Raw genomic sequence first — 20,547 nt, forward strand, 5'->3', positions numbered from 1 at the left:
TCAATCTTCAGGCAAGATTTCTACCAGGAGCACAGAACTCCTTAGCAGATGTGTTGAGCAGACAGATAGTGGATCCCCACGAGTGAAAATTGGATCCTCATGTATTTCGAAAATTGACAGTGATATGGGGAACTCCAGACATAGATCTGTTCGCTTCTCCACTAAATTTCCAGTTGCCAAGGTTTTGCACAAAAATGTTTCATCCCACAGCTTGGAAAGTGGATGCTCTATCATTCAGTTGGAGCAATCTTCATGTCTATGCCTTTCCGCCTCTGCCTCTCCTCCCCAGGGTACTCTTGAAGGTCAGACAAGACAAGCCCTCCATGATACTAATAGCTCCAGATTGGCCTCGACAGCACTGGTACCCTCTGCTGAGGAGTTTAGTATGGGAGCCTCCATGGCCTTTGCCTTCGATTCCGCACCTTTTGTCACAGGAGGGCAATCATTTCCTCAATGTCAGGATTCAGTCCCTGCATCTAACAGCCTGGCGTATTCTGTTCTAGAACCTGGAGGGTCGCAGCTTCCACAACAAGTTTTGAATGTTATTTTGGTGGCCAGAAGGCCTAGTACAAGGAAAGTTTATGCTGATAAATGGAGGAGATTTTTAATTTGGAGCAAAACAAAGGGCTTTGATGTTTCCAGGCCTGATTTAAGTGTTTCTCTTCAATATCTTACAGAATTATTAGACAGAGGTTTGTCTTTCTCCTCTATAAAAGTTCATGCTGCAGCCATTTCTGCTCACTATGACTGTGACCCTCCATTATTCTCTCATCCTTTGTTTAAGCAATTTCTTAGAGGGGCAAAGAACATAAGACCCCCACATAGAGCTCCTACTCCTGCCTGGGATCTCAATTTTGTGTTGGAAAAACTTACTTTACCTCCTTTTGAACCTGCAGCTACTGCTGAGTTAAAGTTTTTGTCTTGGAAGACTGCTTTTTTGTTGGCCATTACGTCTGCTAGAAGGGTTTCTTAATTACAGGCTCTTATGGCAGTTGAACCCTTCCTAATTTTTCATAAGGATAGGGTATCTCTGCGTACTAATCCTACTTTTATGCCTAAAGTGGTTTCAAATGTGGCCTTGAACCAATCAATTCATTTGCCTACTTTTTATGCAGATCCCCAAAATAAAGGGGAGAAAATTTTGCACACTTTGAATATTCACAGGCAGTTGCGTTATTATTTGAGCAGGACTAAAGGGTTCAGACAGTCTCAGCAGTTGTTTGTTTCTTTTGCTTTGGGTTCTCAGGGGAAACCTGTTTCAAAACAAACTATTTCTAAGTGGATTGGCTTTTGTATTGCTTTTGTTATTCTCATCATGGTAAGGAGATTCCGCTGGAATCAGACCTCACTCCACTAGGGCTACTGCCACTTCTACAGCTTTTTAAGGAGTAGCTACTAAAGACATTTTGGAAGCAGCTACTTGGAGTTCAGTGCATACTTTTCTAAACATTACCACCTTCCTCTTTATTCCAAATCTAGGGCTGGATTTGCCACTGCAATCTTACAGGGCATTTTGGCAGCTCCCAATGCTTTATGATTTTGCCAGCCTCCCTTTACCTCTGCTTTGGGATTCTACCCATATGTAAGGACTGCAGCAATGTGAGATGAAGAACATAGTACAGTTTTGTACCTACCATAAATGTAGATGTTCGAAGATCCACATTGCTGCAGTCCAATTTACCCTCCCTCCTTCCCCTCTGTAGTTTGGAATGGTTGTATGGTTTGGGTGGTAGCTGTTATTTGTACATGCCTTTTGGGAAGTATTCTATTTTTGGCTGTGGCCTTTTTTTTTAGGGCCTTCTGACATCTGGGGCAAGAAAAGACTGAGGATATGACATCGGTCATGCGCTTTAATACCCTGACGCTTTGATGTCAGATCTGAGCGCCCATGACCGACGTCAGCCTAATACTTTGGTATTCGGGCCGACCGAGGACAGCGGATTACCCATATGTAAGGACTGCAGCAATGTGGATCTTCGAACATCTACATTTATGGTAGGTACAAAACTGTACTTTATGTAGGATGGCATGACTAAATGTGGATGATTAAGTAAATCAGCAAGTACAACTGCTGGCTAAAGAACTAGGGGCGAGAGGTTACTCTACGAAATATATTGAAAGTCAATTTCAACAATTATTCCATGAAGGGACCAGTAGGAAAATATACTATTCAGATAACTATGGAACAAGTAATGCAAATGATGTTAGTGGTCACCAAATGAAATTAAGAATTAATATGTCATACAATAGACAAGCTAGGGATGTAATAGATATAATTAAGAAGAATCAGCACATCTTACATGCTTTAAATTGTGATACAGAATTAATACAGGATGCCCCTAGCTTTCCCTATAAAAGATCCCATAATTTATAAAGAAAAGACTATACCAAGGATTGTAAAGTGTTCAGCAACATGTGATATTCAAAATTTAGTGTACATAGCATTATGTAAAGGATGTGTGCCCTTCTATTTGGGGAAAACTAACAGAAGGTTAAAAGATCGAATAAGCACCCACATGTCAGACATACATAGGACGGCTGATAACAATGCATTATATAAACGTGAGTAAAGAGGGAGAAAGTCATCAATCTGAATTCTTGGTTATTAATATTAAGTATTAACGTTGCATTAAGATTCCAACTGAAGAGCTGGAAAATAAAAGGATTAAGTTAGAGAGCAGACCACTGTTCAGGTATAAATGATGAGTATAAAGCTAGTGTTAGGTTTTAGGAATTTAAGGAAGTGATGTTATGTCACATAATTTTTATTTTCTTCTGCTTTTGCCTATAAATGATGATGTTCTTTATTTGATTTGAACACTTGAAAAAGGGGAAAATGAAAGCTGTGTTAAGCTCGTGTATTGTTTAATAGATTTTTAGTTTTACACTCCATGGCTCTAGGAACCACTGAATTTTTGCTTTATTTTGTACGTTTTTCCTAGACTCATCTGCTTGAGCTACGTTTGTGTTTTTTTTTTCTGCTTATTTATAAGAGTATACACAACAGGCTAGCAGCTAATATCAATACTGAGACTGAAATCACTCTCCTGAAACCAGAAATAGTAATTGGAAGTTGTTTTTCCTAGGTATGTAACTTTTTATTTTAAAAGAAAAACTGCAGTGTGGGTTTGCAAAGGAACATTATCCTCTATATGATTAGAAAGTGAGATAGTATCCTGTCTTTCATGACAAATATAATTTTTCATCAAATAAATGTCTGCCAGTGCTCCATGAATGTGGCACATACAGGTTCAACAATTATTATAATATTGAAAACAAACATAGTACAAATTCAGTTTTTATATAGATTTTGCATCTCTATGACGTTAAAGATAAAAATCCATTTTTTCCAGACTTTTCTTGATTAAAGTAGTCAAATAAATAGTTATCAATTGCAGATAACCTTCTTCCATAACTGAAAACATTACTTTTTCATTGTCAGCCTTCATGCAATTTGATGGCATAACTACATATAAATCAAGAAAAAAAAAATCTCCTATTTATAAATAAAGCACTCAAATAATATGTGTCAAGTATTTCAGGCTAAGGGGTTTAATATTTACAAACTGATTCGTTTTCGCTCATATTTCTATTTAGTGAATCTCTGATGTTACTGCTCTAAAGATTGTTTAAATTTAAAATTAAATTAGACTCCAACATTTTAGTTCACACTTAGACACATCCACTGTTGCAAAATAGTCTGCAGATATTTTTGTATTTTCAGAGACAGAATATTATGCAAAGCTTTTTCAGAAGAATATTTAATGTATTCTGTTGCAGTTTACAAATCACCTTATGTACCTTGGCATGTGGTGGCCCCAGAGTCATCCTGTATTTTATTTTTTTACTGGTGTCTGTTTTCTGGCACTAAATTTAAAATTACCACAATTATGAAATTTTATTTTCCCCTACATGACCTCGCCGAAAAATTTATTGAACTTTGACCTCATTGATGTCAATATAGGGAGTGCATGCAAGTACATCTACAGACTTTCTACATACCACAATGAATCTGTGGGTTCCCATCAAGTAGTTTATAAATACACCCTACGCTATTCCCTCAAGTAATGTCAGTGAGGGATATGGTGGAATTATGTGGAATCATTCTTAAAAAGATTATGAAGCTTTTTATTAAAAAAACACCCACATGAGTTTAAGATGAGGTGGAAAATACATTGCAGCACTTGGAGAGTACAAGGGTGTGCACATGAAGGTAGGAGCTTAACCCAAATGGTTCCATGTCAGAGTTTTTAAACTTCTTTAATTTATGATTTAGTCATTCAAAGATATTTTTCCCTCCTGGGTAATGACCTATTAACACCAGCACCATCTGGTGGATTAAATGGCTCAACACAGTGATATAATTCCCTGCAATCTCCATTCCTGATAATGATTGCCCAATAACATGCTTACTACTACAATGAAAGGATAGCATGTGCCGGAAGAAGTTCTTGTGGTCATAGTTTAATTAGAAACCTTGGCTGACCTGATGGAATTCACAGCAATGGATCTTCAGCAAAATAAAATGTTAACCTTCTGAGATGAGAGCCAGCTAAAAGGCACATTCAATTGATATCAGTAAGTCATAGCATCTCAGCATACCTCATCCATTCAGGGCCTGCCTGGCTCATATAATGTCTAGGCAAAATGAAATGACATTGAGAATTAGACAAGAAGTTACAATGCAAGAGTTATTGAACTACTGGAGTAAGCAGAAGGGGGTGAATTAATCATATATATGTATTAGGGAACTGATTGTGTGTGTGTGTGTGTGTGTGTGTGTGTGTACATATATACACACACATATATATATGTATATATATATATATATATATATATATATAAAATCTCAGGAAGGCTTTGCACGATTTACTGGGGAGTGCTTTTTCCATCATTGAATACATCAACAGAGTAAACTGGAAAAAATGGCCAATGCACTTTAAATGTTTAAATTATATCTCTAGAGAACAGATACTGCAAAAAGCCAGAAGCCTGGGCCAAAATCTTAAATTAGCAGGTCACATGGTCTACATGGCCCCAGACTATAGTGCAACTTTATTCAACAAAAGGAAAGCTCTTGACCCTTACCTGCAAAGGTGTAGAGAATTTTTTCTTTCTTCTTTTTTCTTTTTTGGTATGACTATGCTATCCTGCAACATTATTCCTTTCAAAAGTAACCATGAACATATCCTTTGAAATGACAGCTGATAAAGCACTTCCTGAAGCTGTATGACTCAAATGAGAGACAATCCTTTGCCAATGACATTGCAACTGCACTACCAGAAACAGTATAAGCAAAAAACAAATTAAAACCCTAAGCTAATTACCTTATAAGTACCCCCATTCCAAAAAAGGAAAGACCTTTTGCCTACAGCACAGCCTTCAGTACAGAACCATTCTACCCACCCACAAGTAAAATCTTCTGAATTCCTTTCCACAGGGTCCAAATAAATATTACCTCCATAGCTACACTGGAGGATGCTGGAGATCCTGCTGCAAATGCTGACAGTATGTTCAACTGCCCTTAGATTCCATTGGATGAAGTGGCTGCTTGAAAGAAATCATGGGCATATCTCACAGACCATGTTAAGGGTCCCAAAGCAGTGGCACAGATTTCATGACGGTATGGACTTTTTTTTATCTTAATTGATTAGCAGAAGTGCCACCTTACAAGGTGTCAAGGTTAAACACACCACAGCCGCCAAACAGATAGCTTCCTCATTTAGGAACCGGAAATGTGTGCAGTATCCCAGGAACAACAACTGCTGAACCCAGCTACATACAAATGATTCAACTGTAAGTCATACTGTCAGTATTGTTTGGCTGTTTCTGTTCGGTTCACTTTAGTTTGGGTAGCTGTAGCCACCACTAACCGGGAAGAGCCAAAAGAAGTGCATTTGAAGTGGCATCGTTAGCTTCTGTGTGACAGTATTCAGTAAGGAATCTTTGTTTTAACTCATTCAAGCCTAAAACACCTTTCTTGTACATTTTCAGTTTGACACACACAGCTCCTCTTTTTTGGGGTTTGGCTATATTAGAAAGTGTAAGGAGTTAACAAAATAACATTAAGGTTGTTTCTAGGATGTCCTGCAGTAGGGAAATGAATCATTATTTGTCACATTAATATTTTCATATTTGTGTTCATATTTTCATAACTGAAAGCCCTACATGTTATTGAAGATATGATGTGATATGTCATGGAGAGAGAGATAGAAATAACATTGTGAATGTCCATTTATATCACACTATACCTGAGATATTGCTAGTTGGTAATTATAAAAATAAACTATTTCAATATGCACTTAATACTTCAGAAAACAAGTGACTTACGAACTACTGCTTGACATCAGTTGCAATCTAAGATGAATAAAACTATCTTTGATATTTGCACTGCAGTTGCACATTTTTAGATATTCAGTGTTATTGCTAATTATACAATTAAGCTTATATTTTCATTAATCTAGAAATATATCCGTAAACATGCTCTCATAGAAGAATTTCTTGTCATGTGAAAGTTTATCCCCGGGATTCATGAACCTTGCGCCATGCACACGCATAGCGTAGGCGTTACAACGCCAAATATGGCCGCCGAGCGATTCAGGTACGATCCAATCCCACGTGCACTACCGGCGTGCGCCGGATCTGCGCCGCCCCCGGCATAGGTCTGCTAAACACCCCATGTGCGGTGTTGCACCATGCAAATGAAGGCATATAGCGATCCACGAAGTGGCGCAGGCGTAGCATAACGCCACGGCAATGTAAACCAAAAAAAAACAGTTTACATTTTCCCAAACATAACATAGGAGTAACAGAAGTCTGTCAGCGTCAGGTATCACACTGTTGCCATATGCCAATGGCGAAATACACAGAGAATGTCAAAAGAAAACATGCACAACATGTAAATAATAACATAAATGGTATGTCCACAGAAACTCACAGCAGAACCCCAGGACATGTTTGCGGAAGGTGCAAAACAATGAAATAATATGACAATGTTATAAAACAGCAGCGTAATACACATCAGCTTCACAGCCACAACACACCATGAAATGCATGTAAAGCCACAACCACGGTGCAAGGGTTGCCAAGGACTCGCGGCAGTGTTTGGCATGGTAACTATGAATTGGTAGTCAATGCCAAGCAAATGAGGCAGATAATACTGAATCGCAAAACCCCCGCCGGCGTAAGGCTGTACCAAACGGCGCAGTGGTAATACACCGAGGAGTGGCCCAGAGGGAATACATGTCACCTGCAGAGGGGTGTGCCACTGTAGGAGGAAGCACATTGGAGCTCAGCAAACCTGGGCTGTACATTGCACATCACAGCTGCAGGACCGGCGTGTGGGGAAATAGTTGAGCTGAGAGCACACAATGCACGCAGAGGTGCATGTGCACGAGGATGACTACGTTCCCTTAACCCAGTCATGTGACGCTCGCCCCGCAAATAACATCGGAAACAGGAAGGTGATGTTGAGAATATGAGGAAATGTGGAAGCAGTGTAATTGGAGTAGTAATGAGCAATCAACACTAATCAACCCACGAAGGCCAATCGGCGGCAGCTGACAACTCTGCATGCAGAAACCTGCAAAACGGGATAGGGGAGGCATATGAATGCAAAGAAAGTAGGGGAGGTAGCAGATTGCAAAGAGTGAAGACCTGACACAGCAGAGCCAAGCAGACAGGCAGCACAACGGCGGCGGCACAAAAAACGCACGATATGCCATGTCCCAGAAACTACACATGACAGGGCTCTGCAGGATGCATGCCAGGAAATAGTAGGTGCAACGTGCAGAAATAGTAAGGGAAGGTCGAAAGGTAATCCATTGCAGGCAAGAGCAATGCAACACCAAAGGCAACAGCATTGCAGTGCCAACGGTAAAACACTGAAGATAATCCCCAGATACGGCCGCACAGACACACCCTATGACATCACCAGGGGTACAGCACAACAGTATAAAGTGTGAATGCACACAACATACAGCCGTGTATTCCCAAATGCTGCACCATAGGTGTAAACACACTGGGAACTTTTAAAATGTACATGTTGGGTGCTGCCGTGGCCGTGATCCATCAGCATGTGTCAGAGACAGACGGTGTTGTGGAGGAGGGTGCCAACAACTACCGTAGGCCTCAGAGGAGAAGGAGAGTGTTCAGACCAAGGGTAACCTACCAGGGGCTACAAGACCTGGAGATAGTAGAGCGTTACAGGGTGGATAGGGACACGTTACAGCAAATAGTGGAGCTGTGCCGGCCACGCCTGAGAACAAGAAACAACAGAGGGGAGCCCATCCCAGTGGACACAAAGGTATGTGTAAGCTTGCGAATACTGGCCACAGGTACCTTTCAAAGGCCAACTGGGGATATAATGGGCATCTCACAGGCATCAGCATCCAGGGTACTACACCAGTTTCTGGATGCCATGTTACCACATGCCATTGAGCATATATACTTCCCCAGATCTCAGGACGAGTTGGCTAGCAATATGTGCCGCTTCCACCGTGTGGCACAATACCCGGAGGTACTGGGTGTGATAGACTGTACGCACATACAAATCAAGTCACCACCTGGGGAGCAGGGTAGACGCTACATAAACCGCAAGGGATTCCCCTCCATCAATTGCCAGGTCGTGTGCAATGCGCAGGGCATTATCATGGATGTGTGTGCTGGCAGCCCTGGAAGCTTCCATGACTCCCATATCTGGCATGCCTCACAGCTGTACCAGGTATTCGCCAGGGGGGACATCCCACAAGGCCACCTTGTGGGGGATGCTGGCTATGCACTGGAGCCGTGGATGATGACTCCCATCAGAAATGCACACACACACATGCAAGAACGCCATAATGAGGCACACGCACAAACCAGAATAATCATAGAGCGTGTGTTTGGGATGCTGAAATCACGGTTCCGGTGCTTGGATACATCCGGTGGAGCCCTGCAGTACTCTCCAGGCACATGTGCCCACATATTCATAGTATGTGCCATGCTACATAATATGATCCTGCGGAAGCAGCTGCTGCAGGGACATAATGATGAAGGGCCACAAAGCCCACCACAACTGCCAAGGCCAGTCCAGGCACAGAGGGTTCAGGACCATGAACACACTGTGCCAGCCCCAGTAGGCAGACGGAGGCGTACCCAATATGCCTATGCCCTGGCAAAGAGGGAACGTATAGCACATACTCTGACAGCGTAGGCCCCATGGACTGACACCTCCCTACCTGCACATACAGTGAAATGGACGGCACACAAACATGACCACCCGTAAAGTGTACCGTATGGGTGGCCCCATGTGTGACTCCAACATAGGCAGCCCCCAAACACTGTACACCCAACAGCCAGTGGAGCATGGAATGCCAACACCCAAACCGTACACGGGTCCTACAGCAGACGGCATTGCTGTATGCTGCCACGTTCGCCGCAAGGTGTATACATATAAACATGTATATATATGCATATATATATATGTAGATAGATATAAGTACATATATAGAAATATATGTACACATATACATATAAGTACTACAGGTAAGACAGGGAATCAGAGGGATGTAAGGTGACAGAGATGTAACACGCGATATCTGTACAAAGTATACAAAGTGAAATGACAACCTGAGCATCTGGGAGGTTTAACAGAAGAGGATACCACCAACCATGGAAAGGGCAACATACCGAAATGCATAACCATGAGTCGGAATGATCGCCAGGCCACAGTACAGTAACAGTACATGCGCGGGTAATACTATGATATGAGGGGGGAGGTAGACACCGCCGCCGGTGATGCGGCCCACGCAGGTACTGTGTGCAACCGTCCCCGTGAGTGCCGTAGTATGTGTATGTGTGCGGTGAGGGTGCCGTGTGTGTCGCTGTGCGAGTGTAATGTGTGTGTCTCCGTAATATGCGTATGTTGGTGCCATGTTAGAGGCAGAGTGGAATAATATGTGTAGGCATACGGTACATTAGCCACAGGCATATGTACACCAGTAGTCCCAAAGTAGTAGTGAGAGCCCCACCATGGCTAGGCGTGTGGCGACGTATAATGATACAAAGTGACAATGTCCCAGATTGTAGCACAGGAATATACCCCACAGGAAATGGAAAGGACGTATGTACTAATCATGACCGTATGTATGACACCGATATGCTAATCGCAAAACGATACGTCGGCAAAGTCACACAGCAATAGGTATGTACCGCGGAAATACGTATGTGCAACCTCAGTACTGACCGTGGCCACGTATCGGCCCGTAAACACCGCTGTGTGTTCTACAAGTGTCAAACAAGCAATCCCCATCTGAATAGGTGGCAACCACTGGCAAACAGGCCATCCCAAGAACAGGACCACAATGACTGTAAATATCTGGGACAGAATGACAAGGGATAGTCGTCACATACAAACAACCGCTGATATACCACAGATGTGACGGAGGAATACATGCATGAAGCACACACGCAGGCGAGACCAACACCACATGACAACAACACAACCTACACTCCCAGACCAACAGACAAGTAACTGTCAACTCTCCAGGCAGGGATGGAGCACACAGACAACCATACCGTGTATGTAGAGATGCAAGGCCCACAACCCGTATCCGTCACCTACAACCTCCGATATCCCTCATCGTACATATTGAAGGGATACAAGCCGTAATAGCAGCACAAACATACAGGCAGTCCATGACATCTGCATAACTGCAACATCTCGCGTGGAAACACAATCAGAAGCGGATGCATACTTGCATGCGTTGTTTAAAGGAATACAACAGCCATGTTACACATCCGAATGCAAAACGCCATCAACAGATGTCGTCAGGACAGGGACACCCACATGTCGAATCAAATACTATACCCAACACACACAATCCATGGCTAACACCACTGCGAAATGTACCTGTCGCCACACATAGCGGCTGCAGTTACACATAACATAACACAATACAGACCATCTCCACAAAGGTAGGGCTAATAGCCAATGCCCAGGTGAGGAATCCAACCATACCCCAGTTACGATGCGTAATGTCCGAATGGAGTAGATGCACAGGTGATATGCGCACAATTACACACTGAGGAACAGCAATTGGTGGGATGAACCCACATGTTGCAGGTATCGACGGATATAAGGATGACTCCCAGGATATTCAAACCGTATGCTCATACCGAACCAGCAGTGTACAACCGGAAGAGTAATAAATAGGAATACCGATACACGGAACGAAACACCGACAAGGTATGTAGAACACACGATATGTACGGGTGTGTAACGCATGATGTGTATGACGAAGCTGTACTGTATGGGAATGGTGTTTGTAAGTAATGACACTTGTCCATAATGCAGAGAGTGGTGAAAGGTGGTTATGTAGTGCTATCCTGCTGAGCATACCAACGACTGTGGACACCGTGTGCACAGCAGTGGGACATCATGTACACAGCCGAGACACCACAAGGGCTGCCACAGGGGGGCATTAGAGAGAACAATGCCAGACCACACGCCGATGCTGGCAGTGGATATCCAACAAGGAAGTGCCACAGCAGGGGATAGGACATCTATGTATACTGTCACAGCACACATGTGTATGGGCATATACCACCGATGTCATACGTAATGTGCGCCCGACGTGCACGTATGCCTTGCAGTAGGGGATACTATGTCAACTATGTGTAATGTAAAGCTGTCATGGTGGATATGACAGACATTATACACAGTATCACAGGCACAGCATGCATAATGGAGGTATTGCCTATTGGTATATACAATAACAGGATACATATGGCCTGTAGGTATGGGACAGAGTAGTAGCATCATAGCCATCCTAAATGGAAGGAACACCAAGTAACCATGCCCAAACGATCTGTAGCAGGTGCATCGTGGGCAACAATGAAGTCTGGCAGGTCCATGTGTAAACACATGTGCAGTGTACACAGTAGTGATACCTCCCCATGGTAGTGTCCTGTGAACAGCAGAGGCGGGTGTCAACTGCATGTCTACACAGTACTGCTGCTGTGGTGGTACCATGACTATGTGTCACTCAAACAGCAAGGGAGCTATCACAGGAACAGTGCCACTGTGTGTCCCTGTGGGATGTGCACAGGACCTATGTTCCACAGCATGGTGTGTGTTGTGTCTGCGGAAGTAACACAGAAGCCCAGCCCATGCAGTGTGGCAGGTGTGCACATATCCATGAGCAGTCCGTTCACACTGCCCACCACAATTGCCATGTATGAGGAGTATATGCATCAGTAATGCGGAGGACATGGTCCGTGTCAGAGCAGAAGACACCCCTGTGTATGTGGTATGCAGATGTGTACAGATGTGTTTTCCATCTGTCATCCGCATATGTAAACCGTCCGAGCCTGGTACACATTGTGGCATGACAATGCTGTGCCATGTAAAGTCACAGCCATTTTGGAAGGTACACCATAAATGTGGTATTGTACCCATGACCGTGTGTAGATGTGTGTATGCCACAGGTACAATGACTACCTGTGTGCCAGCATCACACACAGTACAGATAGGTGTGGCCCTGCAGAAGTGTACCCATGCCACAGTGGAATACGGTAGCCACAGGACTGTGTGGGGCATATGTGTGTACAGCAACCATGTACAATGTGATATGTATGTATGGGGCCAGTATCCATGTGATAGTCAGTGGGTGAATGTTGCTATGCAAAGGTGATGTGCATGCACCATGTGTCATGCATCCCGATGCCATTACACCCACATGATGTATCTGCCACACTGACACCCGTATGGTTGTAATCAGTATGAGCTGGTGGAGCTATAATGGTGCCAGGTATGTAGGTGTGGGATATCTAGGCATGGACAGTACTCTGTGACAGCATGTTGTGTATGTAAGCAAATAGTGAACATGAGGGGCCCCATGACTGAGGACTGTGTAATGCCATATGTACCTGACATGTAGTAGGTACTATGATATGCTTGCACCACTGTGTGTCCTGTCCAGGAGTCATATAGCCTAACATCCTGAGACACAGGGTATGATGTGCAGGTGGATGTGTATGTTGCCAATACCAGAACGTGGAATGGTGCTGAAGGGCAATGTGAGGACAACGTCTGATGTGTTGGCCTCTGTACCACCCCAACCACCCATGCAATGGTACGACAGGTGGCCAGCATGTGTATGTGGCGTGCTGTGGCACACACAAGCCCAACAAGGGTGCCAGGAAAGGTATGGAGGCCATCAATGTGTGCGTGAAGCACGTTCATGAGGATGTGCCCCAGTGCCATTCAGAACGGTCCAGTCATGGGTGTATGAATGCAGTCCCACACGTGCAATGCAGTGCCACCCATGGGTAGTGCGAGAGATGCGGCTGTGCAGTGGTCAAGGTACACAATGTCTGACAACAGGCTAGCAGTGAATATAGTGGGCTGGTGCGGAGACACATACCAAACAGGTTGGTGGGACACAACAGCTAGGGACATCGGAAGGTGACATCGGGCCAGTGTCCCAGGACATAACGTGTGCATGTCAGTACCATGTATGTGTCCACAGGGACACTATGATGTCCATGTACGTATTGCGACCCTGTAGTGAGTGAGAGTGTGTATTGTTGGTAAGTACACCATCGCCTGGCACGTTGCCAACATTATCTCGGTCTGCAATGCCTGGGTGACTATTGTATGTGACATTGAATGTGGATGTAGCCAAACAACACAGACATACCACCACACTGCCTGAGGCCCCACACTGCAATGTGCGGCAGTCATGTGTAGGTAGCCAGCCTTGGAGCATGTGATGGACCTCGAGGACCCACCATGGCTGACAAGTGATGCACCCCACACATGTGAATATACACCACCGTGTAACAGCCTGCACATGTGCCCATACATCAGATGTGCATGGAACATGACCACCACCGTGGCGTCTGTGAAAATGTCAGTACCGCCATGTCTCCGTGTGGAATAGCATGGTCCCTACCAATGTGTCCATGCTACGGAAGTGCACTGTGGTATGTGTCAGCATATGTATGTACACTGTCCATCTGCCGGGGTGTCATGCCATCAACAACTGCTGTTAGCAGACGTCAGTAGTACTGGCTGTAGTACACATGTTCCATGTATGCTGCGATGGGTGTGTGTCCAGGGTGTGGCTAGCAGGGCCGTGAAGCATATGTGTTCATCCACAAAAGGGGATAACCCCAGGTGCAACACACCAGACACATGGAGGTATTGTGCATGCTGAGGGTAGTGTAGGTATGGTATGTGTTGTGTAATGTGTCAGCCAGCTGGGTGGAGTGCATGCCTCAAGCATGTGTAGGTACATGGGTGTCCATTCTAGGGAAGTGTGGGTTGCTGTCAGCACATGGCAGTATCAGCTGTCTGAGGCCCAATGTACAGTATAACAACACAGACAGCATGTAACCTGTGGTGTACAATGTCAACTCTGTTGCGTGTTACAATGTGTCTAGCGGTCACAAACATGGATATCTGCACATTGAGCACCTATGATGCATTGTGTTCGGCAACTATCCAGGATGTGTGCAAAACACTGTGTGATGTGGGTTCTCCTCACCTGTGTGTGTTGCAGTCCAGGTATGTGCCTGGGAGGTACGATCCGTTTACAATCTGTTATAGTGAACAAAGGAAGCACTCCACGGCTGGCACAGCACAAGTAATTTATTGGTAAAACAAACAAACTGGTTAGCGCTTTCACGTTCGGATTAAACGTTTCTTCAGACCTCAAAAATACATTCCCATCATGCATTTAAATATGTTATAAAATGCTCATTATTCTATTATTCTATTATTCATAGTGATAATTACTTATAAAGTGCAAACAGTGCTTAAAGAAACATGTTACATTTAGATGTAAATAATTTTTAAAAATATAAATACATATATAAATACAAAGATAAATAGATTGACAACTTTCTAAAACTGTAGAATTTATATAGCAATGAAAAGTTAAAATCATTTTCTGGGGAACCTTAAAATAGAGCATATATCATAATTAATAATTCAAGACATACTTCAAAATGGCTAATATATATGTGTGGTTTATACAATGTAGTCACATGGGGTCTTATAAATAAACCTGAGTATGCGCTTATGTAGAAGGATCTATTGGTTATCAGTTATGTATATATAAAATGATTGAGTGTATGTTGTTATAATACATGTATACACATAATATTATATTAACAAAGAATAAATATATATACGTGTGTATGAGATGTCTAATTTATGGTAAAGTCCACTGGAATTAATTAGATGATGGGTTATCAGAAAGTGGTGGTCTTTAATCTATATAAATTGTATGTTTGCGCATTAGAGAATTTATAATTTCAAATATTAAGCATATTTAATCAATGTTTATATGGTCTGGCCACAAGGAATGGTTTTAATGAGACTTTTTCATTCAAACCATGTCCTTTGTGGGCCTGAAGTCTGATAATCCATTTGTTCTCTTTTTCTTCAGTATAATTTTTAATGTTGCCCAGTCTATCAGTTCTCGTAATTAATTCCAATACCATGAATTTAAACTTATGTTTTGTCCCTTTCATAATGACATGTTTCGCTAGTGCATTATTTTCATTCTCTTTGTTAATAGCATAGATGTGTTCTCTGACTCTTTCTCTTAGGGTTCTATTTGTTTTCCCTATATAAAAGGAGGAACAACATTGACATTGTGCTATGTATACAAGGTCCCTAGTTCTGCAGTCTGCATATTTTTCAAAAATAATTTTCTTTCCATTATCTGGGTGTATGAATTCATTGCCATTTAGCATATAGCTACATTGATTGCAGTTTCTGCAGGCAAAGGTCCCTTTTCTTGTTGACTGTAGAACATTGTCACTATTATGGTCATCATGTTCATAACAAAGCAGCCTTTTCAAGGATTTCATATTTTTATAGGTGATATTGGGCCTATCACCCACTATTTCCTTTATCCGATCATCTATCATAAGTAACGGCCAATTTTTGTTTATTATTTCTCTTATTTGGTTGTTTTTGTTGGTGTATGGTATAATTAATCGAGTTTGTGTGTTTTGTATGGTCTTATTGGAACTACCTTTGTCTCTACTGCCATGTTTATGAAGGTATGGTTTCCCTTTCCCTTTCCTAGATTGGTTGCATTCCATGATGACCTTTTCAACATTGGCCTTGTCATAACCTCTCATTATAAAATTCTTCTTTAATATTTCTTGTTGTTCTTTGTTTCTTGTTTCGTCCGTTATCAATCTAGAAATCCGTAGTGATTGATTCTTAACTATGTTCGGGAAGATATGTTTGGGGTGCATACTCCCCTTATGTAACAAATTGTTTCTCCAACATTCCTTTTTGTAAAGATCTGTATCAATCCTCATTTCAGTCTTCGTAATTAGTACATCCAGAAAATCAATGCTTTCGGCGGAGAAAATGTGTTCAAAATTAAGAAAATCTGTTGTTCCATTAATATAGGTGACAAATTCATTTAACATCTCCGTTGTATTGTCCCAAATGAGGAAAATATCGTCCACAAAACGCTTATAGAATCTTATATTCTCTGAATATGGATTGTTGTTGTGTACATAGGCCTCTTCCCAATACGCCATCACTAAATTAGCATATGAGTTGGCTACTGGTGTCCCCATAGCTGTTCCCTTCTTCTGTAGATAATATTTCCCATTGTATGTAAATACATTGTTCTCAAGGATTATTTCTAATATCATCATGTATCTAATCACTAGATTACTTGGAATGTCCTTTTGAATAAGTAATAATCTAACATAGTCGATTCCTACGCTATTGGGAATGCATGTAAAAAGGGATGTAACATCTAATGTTACCAGGATGTCATTCTCAATATTGGTGTTACCCTCAATATAGTCTGCATATTCATGTAGAAATTCTTCAGTGTCCTTTAGCACAGAATCAGTCTCATTCAACATGGGTTTTAATTGTTTCTCTAAATATATCGAGAGGGGTTCTGTTGCCCATCCCCTTCCCGAGACAATGGGTCTCATGGGAGGATCATACAAATTTTTATGTACTTTAGGTAATCCTCTGTATGTAGGTATCAAAGGTTCTTTAACCATAAAATATATATATAGATCATTATCAATTGTACCACATAATAACATGTCATATAACATCTCTTGTATATTTCTTATTACTTTGTTCAAAGATACACCATTCAAAATTTCATAAGTATCAGTGTCATCTAACAGTTCATTCATTTTTATAATATATGTATCTTTATCCATTATCACCACCGAACCACCCTTGTCTGCTTGTCTAATAATAATGTCATTATTCAGTTGTAATTTTCTTATTGCTTCATTCTCATCTCTGTTTAAATTATAATATTCTGGTTTTACACACTTAGTATAACTATTTATTAAGTCATTCTCACATGATTTTTCAAAAGCTTCTATAATGTGGTTTGATGGTGGTATAAATGTGGATGGCTTCTTAAAAGCATTGTTACACAAATCTATATTGTTATCATCTTTGCCTAAAAACAACTTCAAATTCAAGTTCCTAGTAAACATTTTCATATCTAATATAATATCAGTGACATCAGCATGTTTTGAGGGAATAAAGGATAAACCTTTATTCAACAAAGAGCTTTCAGTCTCACTTAAGGCATACCTTGAAATGTTAATAGTCAGTCCTTCTGTATCGGACGAAGTACCTTCTGAAATTCGTATATTTCTTCGGAACCTTTCCGTTTCTTCGTGTTCATTGTTTTTGGCCAAACTCTCCGCTCGGTGTGCTTTATCGGATATGGAAAAGAATGGTCTCCCTCTATTTCAAATAAAGTGTCTTCCTGTAGAGATATACATCCATTCATGTTTGTTCTATTCCTGTTTATTCCATTGGATGCATTGCTTAGAGCCTCGTTTGTTATGGAGCCAGCCGTTTGGCATTGATCAGCTATCGTAAGTTGACTTTCTTCATATCTTTCATTTAAACGCTCCCTCCAGTCAGTGTTCACCTCCCCTTCAGTCGCGTGGATGATGGCCGTCTCCTGCCTTAATCTGGAACCCAACCGTTCATTGTTGGTGGTGGCGTAGTTTAGTGACATCAAGTCGTTGGAATCTGTAGTTGTAACCTTCGTCAAGGCTTCCTGGTTGGATGTGACATGCGCAGTGCTGCGCATAGCGGCATTTGCATAGGAGTCACGAATTGACATTTCTTTTCTATTTTTAAAATAATTATCTTTGTTGGTATTATCAGCATTATTAATGTCTTGTTTCACAAACTCTCTCGGCCAAGAAAAGACCTGCCCCTTGATAAAGTCATTATAGTCTCTTTCCAATTTTTTCTTTTTATCTTGTAGCAATTTATTGTCCAATAAAGACATGGTTGTAGTTAAATCATTATGGAAGACTATCATATCTTCATGTTTCAAGATATGTTTAAGCTTGGTTTCTAGTGTCTGTATGTCTTTTTTTAGACTATGTTCTATTAAATTGTACTGCTCAATCAATAATTTTATGTATCCATAGCTTGTTTCAATATTTAGTCTCTGCCATTTAATCAGGAGTTCTGGGTAAGTGTTGCGAAGTCGGCATTTTCAAAACCCGCAATCCCCTTGGTATTACCTTAAAGCAGAGGCAAGCTTCCATGTGCTGCCTCTGCCATTGCGTGTTCTTTAACTTGTGTAGATTATTTTCCAACTTCCTTGTGAGTTGAAGAATCTCCATATTCCGCGGGACATCACCCCGTTTCACTCCTTCTACCATAAGGTCATTTTTAGTTAATTTAAGCAACGGATTATTGTCAAAAGTCAATATCTTGCTGAAAATAGAAGATGTAATTTCCGTTTCGTCAGACATTCCATTTATATTATCCATAGTGCCAGTTGCCATGTCCTGATATCACAAGAATAGCACAATATCAGAGAAAACACAAGTAATGTCAGGTAAGGTGCTTCCCAAGAGAAATCGAAAATATTATAGTGAACAAAGGAAGCACTCCACGGCTGGCACAGCACAAGTAATTTATTGGTAAAACAAACAAACTGGTTAGCGCTTTCACGTTCGGATTAAATGTTTCTTCAGACCTCATTTTTATGTACTTTAGGTAATCCTCTGTATGTAGGTATCAAAGGTTCTTTAACCATAAAATATATATATAGATCATTATCAATTATACCACATAATAACATGTCATATAACATCTCTTGTATATTTCTTATTACTTTGTTCAAAGATACACCATTCAAAATTTCATAAGTATCAGTGTCATCTAACAGTTCATTCATTTTTATAATATATGTATCTTTATCCATTATTACCACCGAGCCACCTTTATCTGCTTGTCTGATAACAATGTCATTATTCAGTTGTAATTTTTTCATTGCTTCATTCTCATCTCTGTTTAAATTATAATATTCTGGTTTTACATATTTAGTGTAACTATTTATTAAATCATTCTCACATGATTTTTCAAAAGCTTCTATAATATGGTTCGATGGTGGTATAAATGTAGATGGCTTTTTAAAGGCATTGTTACACAAATCTACATTGTTATCATCTTTGCCTAAAAACAACTTCAAATTCAAGTTCCTAGTAAACATTTTCATATCTAATATAATATCAGTGACATCAGCATGTTTTGAGGGAATAAAGGATAAACCTTTATTCAACAAAGAGCTTTCAGTCTCACTTAAGGCATACCTTGAAATGTTAATAGTCAGTCCTTCTGTATCGGACGAAGTACCTTCTTCTGAAATTCGTATATTTCTTCGGAACCTTTCCGTTTCTTCGTGTTCATTGTTTTTGGCCAAACTCTCCGCTCGGTGTGCTTTATCGGATATGGAAAAGAATGGTCTCCCTCTATTTCAAATAAAGTGTCTTCCTGTAGAGATATACATCCATTCATGTTTGTTCTATTCCTGTTTATTCCATTGGATGCATTGCTTGGAGCCTCGTTTGTTATGGAGCCAGCCGTTTGGCATTGATCAGCTATCGTAAGTTGACTTTCTTCATATCTTTCATTTAAACGCTCCCTCCGGTCAGTGTTCACCTCCCCTTCAGTCGCGTGGATGATGGCCGTCTCCTGCCTTAATCTGGAACCCAACCGTTCATTGTTGGTGGTGGCATAGTTTAGTGACGTCAAGTCGTCGGAATCTGTAGTTGTAACCTTCGTCAAGGCTTCCTGGTTGGATGTGACATGCGCAGTGCTGTGCATAGCGGCATTTGCATAGGAGTCACGAATTGACATTTCTTTTCTATTTTTAAAATAATTATCTTTGTTGGTATTATCAGCGTTATTAATGTCTTGTTTCACAAACTCTCTCGGCCAAGAAAAGACCTGCCCCTTGATAAAGTCATTATAGTCTCTTTCCAATTTTTTCTTTTTATCTTGTAGCAATTTATTGTCCAATAAAGACATGGTTGTAGTTAAATCATTATGGAAGACTATCATATCTTCATGTTTCAAGATATGTTTAAGCTTGGTTTCTAGTGTCTGTATGTCTTTTTTTAGACTATGTTCTATTAAATTGTACTGCTCAATCAATAATTTTATGTATCCATAGCTTGTTTCAATATTTAGTCTCTGCCATTTAATCAGGAGTTCTGGGTAAGTGTTGCCGA

Source organism: Protopterus annectens, chromosome 13.part0 (genome assembly GCF_019279795.1).
Source record: "Protopterus annectens isolate FY-2018-M chromosome 13.part0, PAN1.0, whole genome shotgun sequence".
Taxonomy (NCBI): domain Eukaryota; kingdom Metazoa; phylum Chordata; order Ceratodontiformes; family Protopteridae; genus Protopterus; species Protopterus annectens.